Here is an 18,614-nt window from a genome sequence, read left to right on the forward strand (position 1 = left end):
TGAATCAAAAAAGAAAACATGCAATACAAAAGGCAATGGTAAGCAAAAGTAGCAAACTCCGTTTGTTACCTGCTCAAAGTCATTCTCATTCTTCCTTACTGGCAAAATTCTGATTTTGAGAATTTATCCTCCATGTGTTTCAAGAATATGGGCTCTCCCCAGCCCCAGAGAAAGAATGAATGTTAACTAGTCTACACTCATCATAGTTATCTATTCTCTCTCCTAATGCTTGGTTTAGACATGGATATATCATGCAACACTAAGTAAATAAAAGGGGGGTATAAGAATGGTTTTCCTCTTAAAAAACTGAAAAAAGAAAAAGAAGAAGAAGAAAAGAAGAAAGCAAGAGAAGAGAGGAAGACCAGGAAAAGCCTCCTGCCTGGGGCAGCCATCCTCCAAGGTGGCTCCCAATGAGTCTCACCTCCTGGTGTATGCTCTTGTGTAGTTCCGTCCAACATAGAATACAGAGGACTTCCAAAACTGGGAAATAAAAACTGGGTAATAAAAGGCATTTCAGCTTTTACCTTGTTTTCTTGGGTCACTTGCTCTAAGGCAGGGTTTCTCAGCCTCAGCACTATTGACATTTCGGCCCTGAGAACTCATGTTGTAGGGGGCTGTCATGTGCAGTGTTGGATGTTTAGAAGCATCCCTGTTCCCTACTTACCAGATGCCAATAACACTTTCCATTTGGGAAAACCAAAAATGTCTCCAGACATTGCCAAATGTCCCTTAGAAAGCAAAATCACCCCCAGTTGAGAACCACTGCTCCAGGGGAAGCCAGCTACCGTGTCCTGCAGACATTCATGCAACTTGCCAGCCATGTAAGCTTTCTTGGAGTGGATCCTCCAGCACAGTCAAGCTTTCAGATGACTACAATCCCTGCTGGCCCTAACTGCAACCTCATGAGAGATCCTGAGTTAGATCCATCCAACCAAGCTGCTCCCAAATCCCTGCCTCACAGAAACCATGATAAATAATAAATGTTATTGTTGTTATAAGCCACTTGATTTGTTATGCAGCAGTAGATAACTAATACAGTAGATAACTAATAGCTGGAGCTGTAGCAGCCATCTTCCTAACCATCACCAGGTTAGGATGAGCTTGAGAAAAAAAAGCAGAATATGAAAAGCACTTGGATCCTTAACCACATCATTGAGCCACTAAATTAATCCAGGAACAACCTCTGAACTTCTTTTTATGTGACATAAGTTTTTCTCTCTTTATTTAAGCTCCCTTTAGTTGCATATTTTGTTATGTGCAACCAAACACTTCCTGTTGCGGAAAATAAAAATTAAAACTTTTAATAAGTTTTATTGCTGATTCATAAAGTAAAAAGAAAAAATGATAATCTAAAACTAAAATAATCTTATCACCATGATAAAGAGAAAGGAGAGAGAGAAAAGCATGTTAAGATTTTTGTCTTATTTGGAGATGTATATATATACTTTCTCTAAACACAGAAAAAATGTAAGTCAATTATGCAAGATAAATATGTGTCACCATATAGGCAAATATAAATTAGACGTGTAAGTTATAAACTACTCGAATAGAAAAAAAAAGGAACAAGGATAACTTGATGAATTCAAGTTAAATGAAGAAAAGAAAAAATATAAACCAGAATATGTAGTGTAAAGGACATGCTTGTGGAGTGGTCAGGCCCACTCAGCATCCATTCTGCTTTTGTATCCTGCAGTAGGTAGACTAATGCCCTCCCCCTGCCAAAAATGTTCATGTTCCAATCCACAGAACCTGTGAGTATGTTACCTTACATGGCAAGAGGGTCTTTGCATGTGTGCTTAAATTAAGGAATTTGAGATGGGGAGATTATCCTGAATTAAGCAAAGTGGGCCCTCTATAATCCCAGAGGTCTTTAACAGTGAAAGAGGGAGGCGGAAGAGGAATCAAAATTAGAGGAAGAGATGAAATGGAAGAAAGACACAGAGAAGTGCAACATTGCTGGCTTTGAAAATGAAGGAAGGGGGCCAGAAGCCAAGGAATATGGGCAGGCTCTAGAAGCTGGAAAGGCAAAGAAATGGGTTCCCCTCTAGAGCCATCAGAAAGGAATGTGGCCCTGCAGACACCATAATTTTAGCCCAGTAAGACCCCTTTTGATTTCATACCTCCAGACTGTAAGATAATAAATTTGTGCTGTTTAAAGCCACTAAGTTTGTGGTAATTTGCCACAGCTGTGATTTTAAAAAAAAAAAAAAACTAATTCAACTTCCTGTATCCATATTTCCTTTTGAATAATTGTCTCTTTCCCCTTGGTTACAGATATTGGAGCTGTTCCTTGGGTTTTCTGCCCATTGGTATCCAAAGGGTGATAGGTGTCTGAAATCAGATCAGTAGAAGGCCCCTTCACAGAAACCTGGAAGTTGAGAAGAATGGCAACAGACTGAAAATGGTTAGTGACCATTCATTCCAATTGTGGTGCCCTACCCATAAGGTGTTTACTATAGTCCTTTCCTCCTTCCTATTTCTCAGAAGTTGCCTTTTTCCAATCCATTTCCAAGCGTGGTCTCTGTGCTAGTTATCTATTGCTGTGTAACAAACCACCTCAAAACTTAGTGAATAAAACAAGTTCTTCCTTTTGCTCACACATCTGTAATCTGGGCAGGGTTTGATGGGGAAGTTTCATTTGCTCCACAGAGCATCAGCTACGGCTGAAGAACCCATTTCTGAAATGGCTCACTCATGTACCTAGCAGATTTGGTCCTGGGCTATGCGCTGAAGCCACCAAGGCTGGTGGCTGGAAGGTTTGGTTCCTCTCCACGTTGGTCTCTCCACGGGCTGCTGAGGCTTCTTTATGGCATGGTGGCTGAGTTACAAGAACAAGTGTCCCATGAGAACCAGACAGAAGCTCTAGCGTCATGACTGCCTAGCGTCAGCAGTCATGTGACTTCATTTCCACCATTGTCACAAATCTACGCAGATTCAAGAGGAAGACACAAACATCCCACCTTTTGATGGGAGGAGTGTCTAAGTCACATTGTAGAAAAGCATGTAGGACAGAAGAAATTGTTGCAGTAATTTTGGAAACTAAAGCCTAGCACATCCTTCCAGCCATACAATCAATTCTCTGACCTCAATATCTTTACCTTTCGTTCATGTTAACCAGAGTTGGTTTATGCTGTTGCTTTCAACCAAAGAATAATGTATCAGGTGTAAGCACAAACATATCACAATAAGAATAAATATTTAAATTGCCTTATTAGAATCAGAGTGTGTAAAAGCAAAGCAAAACAACACCAATAACCCAAGAATACACAAATCTGCCATAGGAAATTGATAAAATTTGACCAGGCTACAAGGCACAAGGTTTCATAATTTCCAAAAGGCAGCAATTATGGATACCACATTCTCAGACCACATTACTAAGAGATATCAATATTCATGTCACAGATTTATCTAAATAGATTCACAATTCTTGGACCTTCTTCACTAGAATCACTTTTATCTCTCCAGGCAGTTAAACTTACTCCTAGGGATCCAATCAGAAATTTATCATCATCTTAAACAGCTCTGCCTTAGAGAATAAAACTCCAACTTCTTATTGTCCAACTACACACCCTATCCTTTGAGCTTCCTGGTAGCCTTTGCTAATATTACCACTGTTTTTAGCCTCACAGAAACCCCATATCTGCCCTTTGGTGGCATTCTTTCTTCTTTTCCAGTTGGTTTTCTCTCTTACCCTTTCTTCCTTCCCTTTCCATGATGGACCTCAAAGTGTTTAGGAGGCTGAAATTCCATATACTGTGTTCCATATAGTATGATCTGAGGTGAAGAGCATGGTCCCTGGAGTTGAACTGCCTGAGATCAAATCCCAAAATAAAAAAGAAAAATAATACAGTTGTTTTATAGTTCTCATTTCTTGTTCCAGATAGATAGATAGATTTTTTTTTTAACCTAGTTACCTCGGAATAATAATGCCAAGTGACTATATCTTTTTTGGATTAAATGGGTTCAGAGCAATTTTCCTAATTATCTAGCACCTTTTAATCTAAAAGACAAACACAACACTTGATCTAAAATACCAGTATTACACTTTCCCCAAATACAGAAAACTATTTTTACTAAAAATTTGGCAAGCCCTTTCAAAACAGCATTTTCTGTTTTCATTTTTTGAGAAATTTCTGGCAACAAACATGTATAGAAATTTTAATATGCAGCTGTAAGCTTTCAATATTTACTGTAAAAGTTTGTTTATAATTTTTTTGGAAGTGCTTGATTTTCTTAAATCCTAAAGCAGTTTTAAGTTGAATTATATTCTAGCCGAATAATGGAGTTTCCAGCTTGATTTTTCCTTAATATTTTTAGGACCTAACCTAGTGTCTTGCAACAGTTAGCATTCCATACATGTCTGGTCAATGACCAAACATACTTTAATAGAAATGATAAAAGGACATCTATTCTGACCACCAGGGCCTGTCTGGACCATGTCAAAAGCCTGTGGTATGTTGCTTCCTGCTGGCTATCTCAATTAGTTCCCACTTTTTCTACAGAACTTTTCTACAGAACTGTATCCTGTTTAATTTTAGATTCTAAGCCTCCCTTACCCCACCATACACAAAATAATTTTCAGCTTTTTAGTTCATGTCCATATATTTGAATGGTGTAGAACCACAGGTTAGCCCGGAGCTGGGAGAGGGGAGAAGTAGCCCAGCTGGATCTTTACATGAAGTCATAAGGTACATAAACGTTTCTATCAGACTTTTAAAGCTGGAAGGAACCTTTGAGATAACGAGTCCAACCCTCTCATTTTATAGATAAGGAAACCAAGGTCCAGAGACAGTATGTGACTTGCTCAATGTCACAGAGTTAACACAGGAAAAAGCTTTGGGAACTAAAGGCTTTGTGTTTAAAAAAAAAAAAAAAAGGCTGTATTTACTGTTATTGTTTTCCCTGAGATTCTGATCCACTGTTCCTTTTACTATACCATATTGCACCCCAGATACCATCCACCTGTGCTGTGCTTTTTATCTAAAAGAAACTGTAAAGTACACAACTAATCATATTTCCCTTAATGTGTGGGCTGCCTGAGATCTCCAAGCTAAAGGAGTGGGTGTGCCATGCCTGATATTGCCTCTAGTGGAGGAAGAAGTGCCAAAAATGGAGCCCAGAAGTTTGCTCAAGTGGGTTCTTTAAGGCAGAGAACCCAGGAGACAAAACAAGGAATGAGGAATTGTTTTGGTCACTTGGCCAAAGAAGGAAGAGGCCAAACCTCTCTAGAGATTTAATAGAGATTTAATCTAATAGAGATTCTCTAATTTAAAATTTTAATTTTTTCTATTAAAATAGAAATCTCTAATTTAATAGAGATTTGTGCAATTACATGGATGACTTGTGTGGTCTATACTGGAATATGTGTTATCTCTCTTATAACACTTAAGATACTATATTGTGTTTTGTTGGTTTTCTTTTCCACCATTCAGCTGTTGAACACAAGCAACTTGTCTTGTTCAGCTCTATTTCTCTAGTACCTAGCATAATGCCTGCAATAAAGTGGTGCTTATAAGATTAATCAATAAATCAGTGTAAAGAAGTAGCTGATAAAGGTGGACAGAACTGGCCCTTTGAATATAGAAAAATTTGGACAAGTCTTTTGAGCCCTTTAGGTGTCAACATTTTTATATTTGTTAGATTTTACGTGACTAGTTGACTCTGAGAACAAACCAAGAGTCCCATGGCTATGACTATGTCAAAAGCTTATAATAAAAATCAGTTGTGGATCCACCTTTTGCATCCATTCACAAAGTATAGATTCATTCACTTAATATGTCTATTCATCAAAAATGTGTATTGAATACAGGGATCATCAAAATGGTCCCTGCTTTTATAATTTAGGCATTGTTTCTAAAACCGTGGTCCATGGGCACTTGTATCAAAAAGAGAAGTAGGGCTTAATTAACATGTAGATTCCCAGAATATTGAGGGAGCAAGGCTCAGGAATCTTCACTTTTAAACAAACACCCTTCCAGATGATTTTTTTTCCCATTCCCAAGTATTTACTGAGCATCTTTGATGGGTAAGGTCTTTGCTTAGACCAAAGGAATAATGAGTATTGATTATACCTCTGTAAGTATCTTAGTCTGTTTGGGCTGCTATAACAAAATACCATAGATTAGTTGGCTTATAAAAACGGAAATTTATTTCTGACAGTTTTAGAGTCTGAAAAGTCCAATATCCAAGTGCTGGCAGAGTCAGGGTCTGCTTCCTCATAGAGAGCCATCTTCTCATTTGTGTCCTCAAATGACAGAAAGGGCAAGCTAGCTTTCTGGGGTCTCGTCTATAAAGGGCACTAATCTCAATCATGAGAGCTCTGCCCTTATGACTTAATCACCTCCCAAAGATCCCATCACCTTGCAGATTAGGGTTTCAACATAGGAATCTTTGGGGCAGTAAACCCAAACATTCAGTCCATATCAACATGAGACAAAATCCAACTTCAAAATGAACATAATGAAACTTAGGTTAAATGTACAGATGTCAGAAAAGCTGAGAGGGGTGGAAGGAATTCAGGACAGACTCCAGTTTATGAAGAAAAGAAATAGTATCCTAAAGCTGGTTGGACAGAGGTTCTAGACATTTATAGATGCCGTTGGTGATCTCTCAGTGAAAAAGGCCCAGAAAAGTTGCATGGAATTCTTTGCAACTTCTAGTACATATATCACCAGCTTCTACAGTCAACAGTATATTACCATAGTTACTTATCTCTCTGCCCCTCCCCCATGCTTTTTTTTCTTTGCTAAAATATTTTAAAACAAATCTTTGACATCATTTCATTTCATTTCACCTCTAAATATTTCAATATGTATCTCAAAAAAAGGAGGTGGGGATTTGAGTGTGGGTTGAGCTTAGTGATGTGCTTCCAAAGCATAAAATATGAAAGGGGGCAAAAGTAACTTTACAGTAGAGAAATTTAGCAAACAGGAAACACTGCCTTGGCCAAGTAATCAAGGTTAACATGATCAGTGATAAGTCTTATTGCTAGAATGCACACCTGACAAGATATAATGAGAAAAGCACTAGTAAAATTTTAATAAAGTGTGTTGTTTAGTTAATGGTAATGTGTGGATATTCGTTCTTTAGTTGTGATAAAGGTATCAGAATAATATAAGATGTTCACAATAGGGGAAACTTGGTATGGGGTATATAAGAACTATGTACTATCTTTACAACTTTTTGGTAAATCTAAAACTATTGTAAAATTTTAAGTTTATTATAAAAAAAGGGGAGGAGTATAACAAATTGAATAACCTAGAAGAAATTGATAAATCCCTAGAAACATACAAGATTAATTCATGAACAAGAAAATCTGAAGAGATCAATATGATTAAGGAGATTGAGTCCATAATCAAAAACCTCCCAACAAAGAAAAGTCCAGGGCCCAATTGTTTCACTGGTGAATTCTACCTAACTTTTAAGGAAGAATTAATAGCAGTCCTTTTCAAACCCTTCCAAAAAACTGAGGGGAGAACACTCAAACTCATTTTACATAATTACTCTGATTCCAAAGCCAGATAAGGGCACCACAAGAAAAGAAAACTACAGACCAATATTCTTGACATATATAAATGCAAAAGTTCAGTTTGCTGGTATTAGCAAACCATACTCAACAGCCCATTAAAACAATCATACCATCATACCATGATCATACCATACCCCTGGAATGCAAAGATGGTTCAACATACCCAAATCAATAAACGTGATACACAACATTAACAAAATGAAGGATAAAAATCATATGATCATCTCAATAGATGAAGAAAAAGCACTTGACAAAATACAACATTCTTTTATGATAAAAACTCTCAGCAAATTAGGTATAGAAGGAACATACCCCAACATAATAAATGCCAAATATGACAAGCCCACAGTTAACATCATATTCAACAGTGAATATTTGAAAACTTTTCCTCTAAGATCAGGATCAGGACAAGTGTGCCCACTCTTACCACTCCTATTCAACATAGTACAGAGCAATTAGGCAAGAAAAAGAAATAGAAGGCATCCAAACCTAAAAGGAAGAAGCAAAATTGTCTCTGTTGAAGATGATATAATCTTATATATAGAAAGTCCTAAGGACTCCACCAAAAAACGTGTTAGAACTAATCAACAAATTCAGTAAAATTGCAGGATACAAAAATTGTAGGATAAAAAATGAACATACAGAAATCAATTGTGTTTCTAGCATTGATACCTGAAAATATCTGAAAAAGAAATAAAATAATCCCATTTACAATAGTGTCAAAGACAATAAAATACTTAGAAATAAGTTTAACCAAGTAGATGAAAGATCTGAACACTGAACACTATTGACTTTAATGAAAGAAATTGAAGAAGACACAACTAAATGGAAAGATATCCTGTGTTCATGCATCAGAAGAATTAATATTGGTAAAATGTCCATACTACTCAAAGTCATCTATAGGTTCATTGCAACCCCCATCAAAATTCCAATGACATTTTTTATAGAAATTGAAAATAAAATCCTAAAATTTAAATGGAACAACAAAAGACCCTGAATAGCCAAAGCAGTCTTGAGAAAGAACAAAGCTGGAGGCATCACACTTCCTGATTTCAAACTATATTACTAAGCTTTATTAATTAAAACAATAGGTACTGTCATAAAAACAGCCACACAGACCTATGAAACAGAATCAAGAATGGGAAAATGATAGTCTTTTCAATAAGTGATGCCGGAAAAACTGGATATCACATGCAAAAGAATGAAATTGGACCCTATCCTATACTACTCACAAAAATTAACTCAAAATGAATTAAAGACCTAAACATAGGCCTGAAATCATAAAACTCCTAGAAAAAAAATATAGAGAAAAAGCTACTTGGCATTGATCTTGGCAACGATTTTTGGATATAACATCATAAGCACAAGCAGAAAGAGCAAAAATAAACAAATAGGACTACATCACACTAAAAAGCTTCTGCACAGCAAAGGAAATGATCAACAAAATGAAAAGGAAACTTATGGAGTGGGAGAAAATATTTGCAAACTATCTATCTGATAAGGGGTTAATATCCAAAATATTGGGTTGGCCCAAAAGTTCATTTGGGTTTTTCCATGAGATGTTATGGAATGAACGAACTTTTTGGCCAACCCAATATATAAGAAACTCATGCAACTCAATAGCAAAAAACAAAACAAAACAAAAAATAACAATATGATTAAAGAAAATGAAATTTCTGCACTTCTGTGTTCATTGCACAATAATCAAGATAAGTGTCCATCTTCAGATGAATGGATAAAGAAAAATGGAGTATCATTCAGCCATAAGAAAGACGGAAATCCTGTCATTCGTGACAACTTGGATGGGCCTTGAGGGCATTTTGCTAAGTGAAATATGTCAGATAGAGAAAGACAAATGCTATATGATCTCATGTATGTGTGGAATCTAAAAAAGGCAAACTCACAGAAACAGAGAGTAGAATGATGGTTGCCAGGGGCTGCGGGGTGAGGAAATGGGGAGATGCTGGTCAAAGGGTATAAACTTCCAGTTATAAAATGAATAAGTTCTGGGGATCTAATGCACAAAATGGTGACTATAACAATACTGTGTTATATACTTGAAAGTTGTTAATAGAGTAAATCTTAAAGGTTCTCACCACACACACAAAAAAAGGTAATTATAAGAGATGACAGAGGTTTTAACTAACCTTTTGTGGTAGTCATTTCACAATATAAACTTATGTATCAAATCATCACATTATATACTTTAAACTTACACAATGTTATATATCTATTATATCTCAATAAAGCTGGAAAATAATAAAATAGAAATTAATAATCAAAATAAAAAGTAAAATATGTAATTCCAATCTCTTGTGATTTTTCTCATTCTCATTTTAAATTTACAGTAACTTTTGGGAACAAACACCTGTTCCTTTCAATAAATACTACAAAAATCTTAGTTTAAAAAAAAGGCAGGGGCAGAACAACAATGCCACTATCACATCAGAAAGAAAACTTGTCTCAAACCAGGTCAGAGACAGACATATTTGCATAATGTAATTCATAGCCACCTTCTGCAAAAATACTTACATTCATAATAACATTCTTAAGCACTTTTCTGATGGACTTTAATGAAATTAAAACTTGTTCTGGAAATAGTTACTGACCCATCCAGCTGACTGCTAGTTAAAGGTCCAGTGAACTTTAGACAGTTTTTCTTTTTTTTTTTTTAAACATCTTTTTTGGAGTATAATTGCTTTACAATGGTGTGTTAGTTTCTGCTTTACAACAAAGTGAATCAGTTATACATATACATATGTTCCCATATCTCTTCCCTCGAGAGTTTTTCTTTTTAATTTGTTCTGTATTGAATATATTATCAATCTCTTTTTCTATAAAATAAGAGTGCATCGTTGAATGAACTTGGTAGGACGTTTTTCCTTGAATGGTGGCAACAATTTATGGTAGTAAATTATTTGAAAACTAATTCATTAATTGAAAATTAATTAAATTATTTGAAAAGTTTTCTTGAATAGCACCTAACAAAAATAACAGTCTCTAATATCATCTAATACCCAGTCATATTTTTATTATTTTCAGATGATTCTTAAGCTCACTAATGTTTGGGAATCACGAGCCCCTGTTTGACAGACTGGAAGAGCTGATAACCTCTGGCTTTCCTTGTAAAAGAAACAGCAGAGTCCATGATCAAGGTATGACACCAGAGTTCACAGGTTCTGAACTTTTCTTACATTTTGGATGCTTTTGATAATTTGAAGCTATGGACCATCTCACTAGAAAAATACACATCTGCACACATCTAAAAATTTTCAGGGGACTTCATGCGGCTCTTGAGCTCATCCAAGGGGTCTCAGACCTGGTTAAGAACACATGCTTTAAATGTTGCCTACTGATTTGTCACCCTGCTGCTCTCACTACAACAGAACGTGCACATTACTATGTTTCCTTGCAAGAGGACACTGTGCCACTGTCAAGGCCTCCAAACTCGACTGACAATACAATCTGTAATCACATGATAGAGTAGAAAATGCCATAGATTTGGTAGCAGAAGACCTAGATTCTCCAAGTTGCTCTTTCAATACTTGGAGCAAATCACTTTAGGGAGACAAAGATAGGTCAAGTTTAAGCCTAGGAACTTACAGTGCAAGGAACTCTACAATATTATAATTTCCACTTTACAAATTGGAAACCGAGAATTAGAGAGTTAAATAATGCATCCAAAGGAATATTCAGCTTGTATCTATTTAGTCAGGTTTCAACATGAGGCTTGTCTGAATTTAAAACTCACATTTTTTTCCCAAATTACACTGGTGGTCTTAAAACTGTGCATGAGAGAACCTCCTGGGTATGGTTGGCCCTAGCAGTGTGCGGTGAGGGATACCTTCGGCCCATTGGTTATATATATATGATTTCTTAATTAGAATTTGCTAGGCTGCCAAAATATTTGGAAACCACTTTATTTCACTCTACTGTTCAATCCCAAAATCCATAAAAGAGGCATAATGTTAATATCTATTTTACTATGAGGGATAAGTAAGATCCATGTGAAACTGCTGTGTAAACGTCTAGGCATTGTTCAGATGGGAAATATTAGTGCAATTACTCTACGACAATGAAGTAGAGAGTTTTTCTCCTTAAAAATATTTACTCCAATCAACCCGCAACCTTGGTGGCATGTTTCATGCACCTGGAAAGCATGATGGCTTTCAGATGGCTTGGAGGCACTAGCTTAGATTTGAAATCTGTATGTAAAGGGTGATGTCTCTATACATTTTTGAATGTCTAATTATTAATACACTATTAACTGCATAATTAGATTTTAAACTACCATGAATACATCTTCTCAAATGTCTTTGAATTGATCTACATTCCATTTAAAATCTTTTTTAAAAGGTTATTTAGAATTTCTGAATACTTTCACATATGATTTTGGGTTTATCATAATTTAAAAATATTATTATAACTTTCATTGGGACTGAACCTTAATATCTGGGATTTCGAGACTGGTCCTATCTGCTACTCATTTACCTGGTGACTTGGTGAAAACATGTCAGACCGCACTGTGATGGCTGTAACAGGAGAATGGCCTCCAGAAGTCTGTTGAAACATTTAAAGCCCAGGCATCCAAAATCAAAGGAGAAATCTACCACATTATTGCTGAGCTAACTTGTGGGTAGAAATCACATCTTCCATAAATGAGATATGTATGCTCCCTTTTCCAAACTTTTTTTGGACAAATGGTGAGAAAAACAACTACAAAAAGAAAATTCCCCTTGTATGTTTTACACTTCAAAACGATTATCACTTTCATAACTGAGTCATCGAAACTTCCTGAGTCTTGCTTTTTTACCTGAAAAGACCAATTGCTAACCTATTTTCTTTTCCACTTCACCATCTACAGCAAAATCAACAACTCAGAAACAGTCTTTGGTGAAACTGCAAAGTAGGCAAGGTTCTACTATGACTTTCTTCTCCCTTCCTCTCCTTGTCTCCCACCTCGTGGAACTCCCAGCTCCTCCCAGGTATTCTGAGCCTGTGGACTTGTAGGACATTTTGCTCCCCAAGGCTACTCTTCCTTAAAGTATACAGAGCCAAAATTACCCTTTCCTTCCTTTTCTCACAATGCCAACCCCCATCTTTTCCTGCTCCTTACCTCAACTGGCTGCTGCAGTCTGCTCTTTCATTTATTTCTAATTCACTCCTGATCACATTCCCCAGCTTCTGGTCCCAGTGCTTTCCTGCCTTCCAGCCTCACCACACACAGTCACCTGGCAGTCTGTGGAGGAGGCAGCTGGCTTCCACCACTCACAATGTGTTCTATGTAAGTGAAGGCCCTGCCCAGTGAACACAATGTGAACAAAGCCTAGAGGTTTGCAAAGTCACTGTCCCGGATGAGGCCATTCAAAGGAAAGGCCACATCTGAACTCCAGTCCTCCTCAAGATTCACCTTTGTCTTCATTTCTGCCTCCTTCTTGGCATCCTCCTTTCCTTGTAAAGCGCGTGATGCGGATTTAGATAGACCTGGGTTTGGATGGTGACACCGCCACTTCCTAGCTGTACAACCTTTGGAAAGTTACTTTAAATCTTCTAAGTATTCATTGTTGGTTTTTTAAAATTTATTTTATTGAAGTATACATAGAGTATATGTTGTGTTAATTTCTGCTGTACAGCAAAGTGATTCAGTTATACATATGTATACATTCTTTTTCATACTCTTTTCCATAATGGCTTCTCACAAGATATTTAGTATAGTTCCCTGTGCTATATGGTAGGACCTTGTTGTTTATCCATTCTCTATATAATCGTTTGCATCTGCTAACCCCAAACTCCCAACCCTTCCCTCCCCAGCTCCTCCTCCCCCTTGGCAACCACAAGTCTGTTCTCTATGTCTGTGAGTCTGTTTCTGTTTCACAGATAAGTTCATTTGTGTCATAGTTTAGATTCCACATATAAGTGATATATGGTAATTGTCTTTCTCTTTCTAATTTACCTAAGTATTCATTTTTTTATTTAGAAAAATGGGATGATAATAACACTTACCTCTGGTGTTATCATGTGGACTAAATGAAATAATGTCTGCGTGAGTGCTGGCCCAGGGGCAGGCTTGGTAAAAAATTACTTGTTGATATAAGTCTTAAGTATAAGGCCGAAGTTCCACCTGTTAAGATCAGAACTGTTTAGAAATTATCTTTATATTCCCCTTAGTTCTCCACACTAATTTTAATTTTTCTCCATGCTTCTTTGAACACATTTTATCATATTGATAGTTGGAATTCAGTTAAAGCAGTCCTTGATCCCTTAAATGATCAAATTATTAACACAGATGATCTTGCTCAAAGGTTCTGTGCCCACTCTCTACTGTATTTTAGCCTTTGTATCTCTTATCCTATGCTCTTTTCACCCAGTATTCTTTATCAATAATAATAATAATAATTACCAATTACTAAATTTGTTTCGTGTCAAATACCTTATTAAGTTGCTCAGTTGAATCTCCACAGGAGGTTGGCATTATTATTTCCTCAGCTGAGGAAACTGAGGGCAGGAGTTTTTAAATACAATGCCCAAGATTTCAAAACTCATAGTGTTGAATCCAGGGATGCCTTATTCTAAAACCCATTCCTACCTCTTGCCCCAGGCAACAACTAACCTACTTTTTGTCTCTAGCCACAGAATCTTTGTGCATGATACTGTGAATTTACCTATTCTGGACATTTCATATTAATGGAATCATACAATATGTAGACCTTTCGTAATTGGCCTCTTTCACTTAGCATCATATTTTCAAGGTCTAGCCTTGTTGTAGCATGTATCAGTACCTCCTTACGTTTATGGCTGAATAATATTCCATTGTATAGATATGCTACATTTTGTTTATCCAATTATCAGATGATGGACATTAAGGTTGTTTCCATTTTGCCTATTATGAATAATGCTGCTGTGAACATTTGCGTAAAAAGCTTTCATGTGAGGATATGTTTTCAGTCCTCTTACTAGAAATGGAATTGCTGGGTGGCCATACTGGAAGTGTAAGTTTAAGTTAAGAAACTGCCAACCTCTTTTCTAAAGTGGCTGTATCATTTTGCATTCCCACCAGCAATATATGAGGGTTCCAGTTTACTCACATTCTTGTCAACACTTGTTATTGTCCATTTCTTTCATTATAGCCATCTTATACATTCCAAATTTAATATAACATTTGAAATATTAACTTGCAACTTGATGAAGGAGCCTGATCAGGGTCACACAAATCTGAAATTAAACGCACTTGAGATTGAAGTCTAAGGAGGACCCCTCTGGACGTCTGGGCTCTTAGCCTAGGGAAGGGTGGCGAAGCTTCTTCCTGACAATCCTGTCATGTGGAACTGGAGAGTCATTTCCACATGCCATGACAGTTTCTCTGCAAGGTGTCTGTCACTTTTGAAAGTTGCATTACCTCTTCCAGGCCATCAGGACACCACTCAGGGAATAACTTAGGCACCACGTAAAACTAAGCGATGCATATCTGATTCACCCTTGTATCACACGGAACGGAACAGGGTCAGGCACATTGTAGGTGCTCAGTAAATATTTAGTTATGGAATAAATGGAGAATAGATCCAAAAATAAATAAATAAATAAATAAATAAAATATTAAGTTGCTTTTCTGCACTAGCTGGAAACAAAAGCTTTGTCCTTGTTGTAGGGGTCTGTGTGTGTGTGTGTGTGTCTGTGTTTGGTTTTGTTTTAATTAATTTATTTATTTTAATTAATTTATTTATTTTTGGCTGCATTGGGTCTTCATTGCTACGTGTGGGCTTTCTCTGGTTGCGGTGAGTGGGGGCTACTCTTTGTCATACTGCGCAGGCTTCTCATTGCGGTGGCTTCTCTTGTTGCGGAGCAGGGGCTCTAGGCATGTGGACTTCAGTAGTTGTGGCACACGGGCTCAGTAGTTGTGGCTCACAGGCTCTAGAACACAGGCTCAGTAGTTGTGGCGCACGAGCTTCGTTGCTCTGCGGCATGTGGGATCTTCCCTGACGAGGGATCGAACCCATGTCCCCTGCATTGGCAGGCGGATTCTTAACCACTGTGCCACCAGGGAAGTCCTGGTTTTGTTTTTAAATGAAGAGATTTAAGTACAAAAGTAATATGTACAGGGCTTCCCTGGTGGCGCAGTGGTTGAGAGTCCGCCTGCCGATGCAGGGGAAGCAGGTTCGTGCCCCGGTCCGGGAAGATCCCATGTGCCGCAGAGCGGCTGGGCCCGTGAGCCATGACCGCTGAGCCTGCGTGTCCGGAGCCTGTGCTCCGCAACGGGAGAGGCCACAACAGTGAGAGGCCCGCATACCGCAAAAAAAAAAAAAAAAGTAATATGTACAGACACTTGTGCTCTCTGAACCACACGCCCTCAGCCCACTCGACTTCAGGGCAACTGAGTTGGCCAGTTCCATGTACGTATTTCCTGTGCCCACCTTGAGTGTACAAGACTTGCAGGATCTGTTTTGAGCCTCAGGGCTTTTTCCACAGCCACAGAAGCTGCTGAGTCAGATCCTAGAGCCCAGAAGTGCAAGGGAAGGAGAGAGTAAGAGGGTGGAACCTTCAGTCCGTAGGGCTGGAAGTTGATGGACAAACTCTCCAGCCTCCCGTGCCCTGATGGGACAATTCCAGGGCATGGTCTACTCGGTCCTTAGAAACACTCAGCAGTAGTGAGCCACAGTTGCTCACAGCAGAAACCAACTCCTTAACAAGCATTTAATTGGCGTTTCTTCTTTCCCAACTCCCACACTTCTGCTTCCCAGGATGACCTCGCAAGTAAGCTCCCTGCTCAAAAGTCCCCATCCCAGTCTCTGGTTTCAGGGAAGCCCAAATTAATCAAAATTATATAAATGAAAAATGACTAAAAGTCAGCATTAACTGGTTGAAAAGTTAGAAACTATGTGTTTTGAAGAGTCTCTTGTTATTTTTCCACTGTGGATCTAATATTTTACTTTTTTTTCCCCCCACACAAAAATTGTATTTATGAAGTAATAATAAAAGTTATTGTTTGAAGGTCAAAGACAATCTGCTTTAAATACCAGTTTTTTCCCACCAAGATAATATCATTTTGGCCAAAAAGCAAAGAAGACTGGAATTTTAACTAGCCCGCTTAACCTTATTGTGGCTAAATATGTGTGGTGTTAGATTTGTTCAAAACAGTTCCCAAAATAGGATTATTACTACTGTATTCATGATCAAATTGGCACATAGTACAGGGGTGGACTCCAGATGCTAAGAATTCCATGCTGGCAAGTAGTTCACATGGAGGATTTTGTGGACTGGGGAGCAGGGCGCTGCCCATCCTTACATCCTAGCTGCCTTCAGAGCTCATTGCAGCCCTATCACTAGCTGCCCTTGCTTTGACTTGTGGTATCCCAGTTTGACTTGCTGGCCATGAGCCTTTCACAACTTCTCTGCCTATGTTATCTCAAGCCTGCACTCTTCCCACTTAACCCAGCCTTGGCAGCTCTGTTCAGCTGTATCTCCACACGTACATGTTATCCCTTGATACTCCATTCTGTCCAAACTGCCATCTCTGCTAAGCTGAGAAATGACGAGACTGAGACAGGCTAGAACAGTGGCATACACTTAGAAGCCCTAGGTGCCAGGCCCAGCTCTCCCCTCCCTAGCCCTGAGACACGGGACCACTCAGAATCTCTCTTTGAACTCTATTTCCTTTTTTTTTTTTTAATTAAGATAATTTTTTTAGAGCAGTTTTAGGCTTACAGGAAAATTGAGGAGAAAGTACAGAAATTTCCTATATACCTTCTACCCTCACACATGCTAGCCTCTCCTATTATCAACATCCCCCATCAGAGTGGTACATTTATTACAACTGATGAATGTCCACCGATACATCATAATCACTCAAAGTCCATAGTTAACATTACAGTTCATCCTTGGTGTTGTCCATCCTATGGATTTGGACACATATATAATAATATATCCATCATTATGGTATCATACAGAGTAGTTTCACTGTCCTAGTATTTCATCTTAAATGTGGCAATAACATGATTGATTCTGAATCCTCTCAGGGTTTGAGAAGATAAAAACTGCCTAACGGGGCTTCCCTGGTGGCGCAATGGTTGAGAGTCCGCCTGCCGATGCAGGGGAAGCAGGTTCGTGCCCCGGTCCGGGAAGATCCCACATGCCGCGGAGCGGCTGGGCTCGTGAGCCATGGCCGCTGAGCCTGCGCGTCCGGAGCCTGTGCTCCGCAACGGGAGAAGCCACAACAGTGAGAGGTCCGCGTACCGCAAGAAAAAAAAAACAAAAAAAAACTGCTTAACGAACAATAAGGCAAGAAAGTTCAGTGTAGTGTTGTTCTGAGAGTGAAAAATTAGAATTGGGCTTAATCTAAAAATCTAAACACAGGAACCCAGTTAAATAAATTATGGTATAATCAACAGAATATTTGCATTCATTAAAAATTATGTTGCAGAATAGTTAAAGGTATCGGAAAATTAAGTGAAAAAAATTACAAACAATGTGTACAAGTAGAGGTTACCAAGCGCCAGGGAAAGGGAGGAATGGGAAGTCACTGTTTAATTTAGTGTACAAAGTTTCTGTTTAGGATGATGAAAAGTTCTGGAAATGGACAGTAGTGATGGTTACGCTACATTGTAAATGTACTTAATGGCACTGAATTGTACACTTAGAAGTGGTTAAAATGGTAAATGTTATGTCATGTATATTTTACCACAATAAAAAAAAATAAGGTAGCTGGAAAGTTGCAGGAAGTTCTTCGAAAGTCAAAAACAATTCTCATGTGAAGCTATGGTGGTTTCTTACAGTTTGCTACTGTTCTAATTATGAGGGGCATATAATTGGATGTTCCATTAAATTATTTACTAAAATTTTCAGCACCAAGAAAAGTGTTTGGTTTAAAAATACATGCATGTACAGGATGACCCTATTCTTTAAATCTATCTTTATCTATGTCTATATATATTTATATCTCTATATATACACCTTACATGCATACCTGCTTTTTCTGAATTTTCTGGAATGACTATACATTGCTCCTACACCAAAACTTTACTTACAAAAAAAGTATGAGGTATTGGGAATTCCCTGGGGGCCCAGTGGTTGGGACTCTGCACTTTTACTGCCA

At 37.9% G+C, this 18,614-nt stretch overlaps 1 long non-coding RNA gene across 1 annotated transcript; it reads left to right on the forward strand.

Annotated features, from left to right (window-relative positions):
- Nucleotides 1-2,283: 2,283 nt before the first annotated feature.
- LOC114486487 (uncharacterized) lies at nt 2,284-17,601 on the forward strand. The gene is made up of 4 exons (XR_003680311.2): nt 2,284-2,404; nt 10,571-10,683; nt 12,393-12,513; nt 17,539-17,601. It is a non-coding gene; the product is annotated as an uncharacterized lncRNA (long non-coding RNA).
- Nucleotides 17,602-18,614: the final 1,013 nt, after the last annotated feature.

The sequence above is a fragment of the Physeter macrocephalus genome, chromosome 1 (assembly GCF_002837175.3).
Source record: "Physeter macrocephalus isolate SW-GA chromosome 1, ASM283717v5, whole genome shotgun sequence".
Classification (NCBI taxonomy): Eukaryota; Metazoa; Chordata; class Mammalia; order Artiodactyla; family Physeteridae; genus Physeter; species Physeter macrocephalus.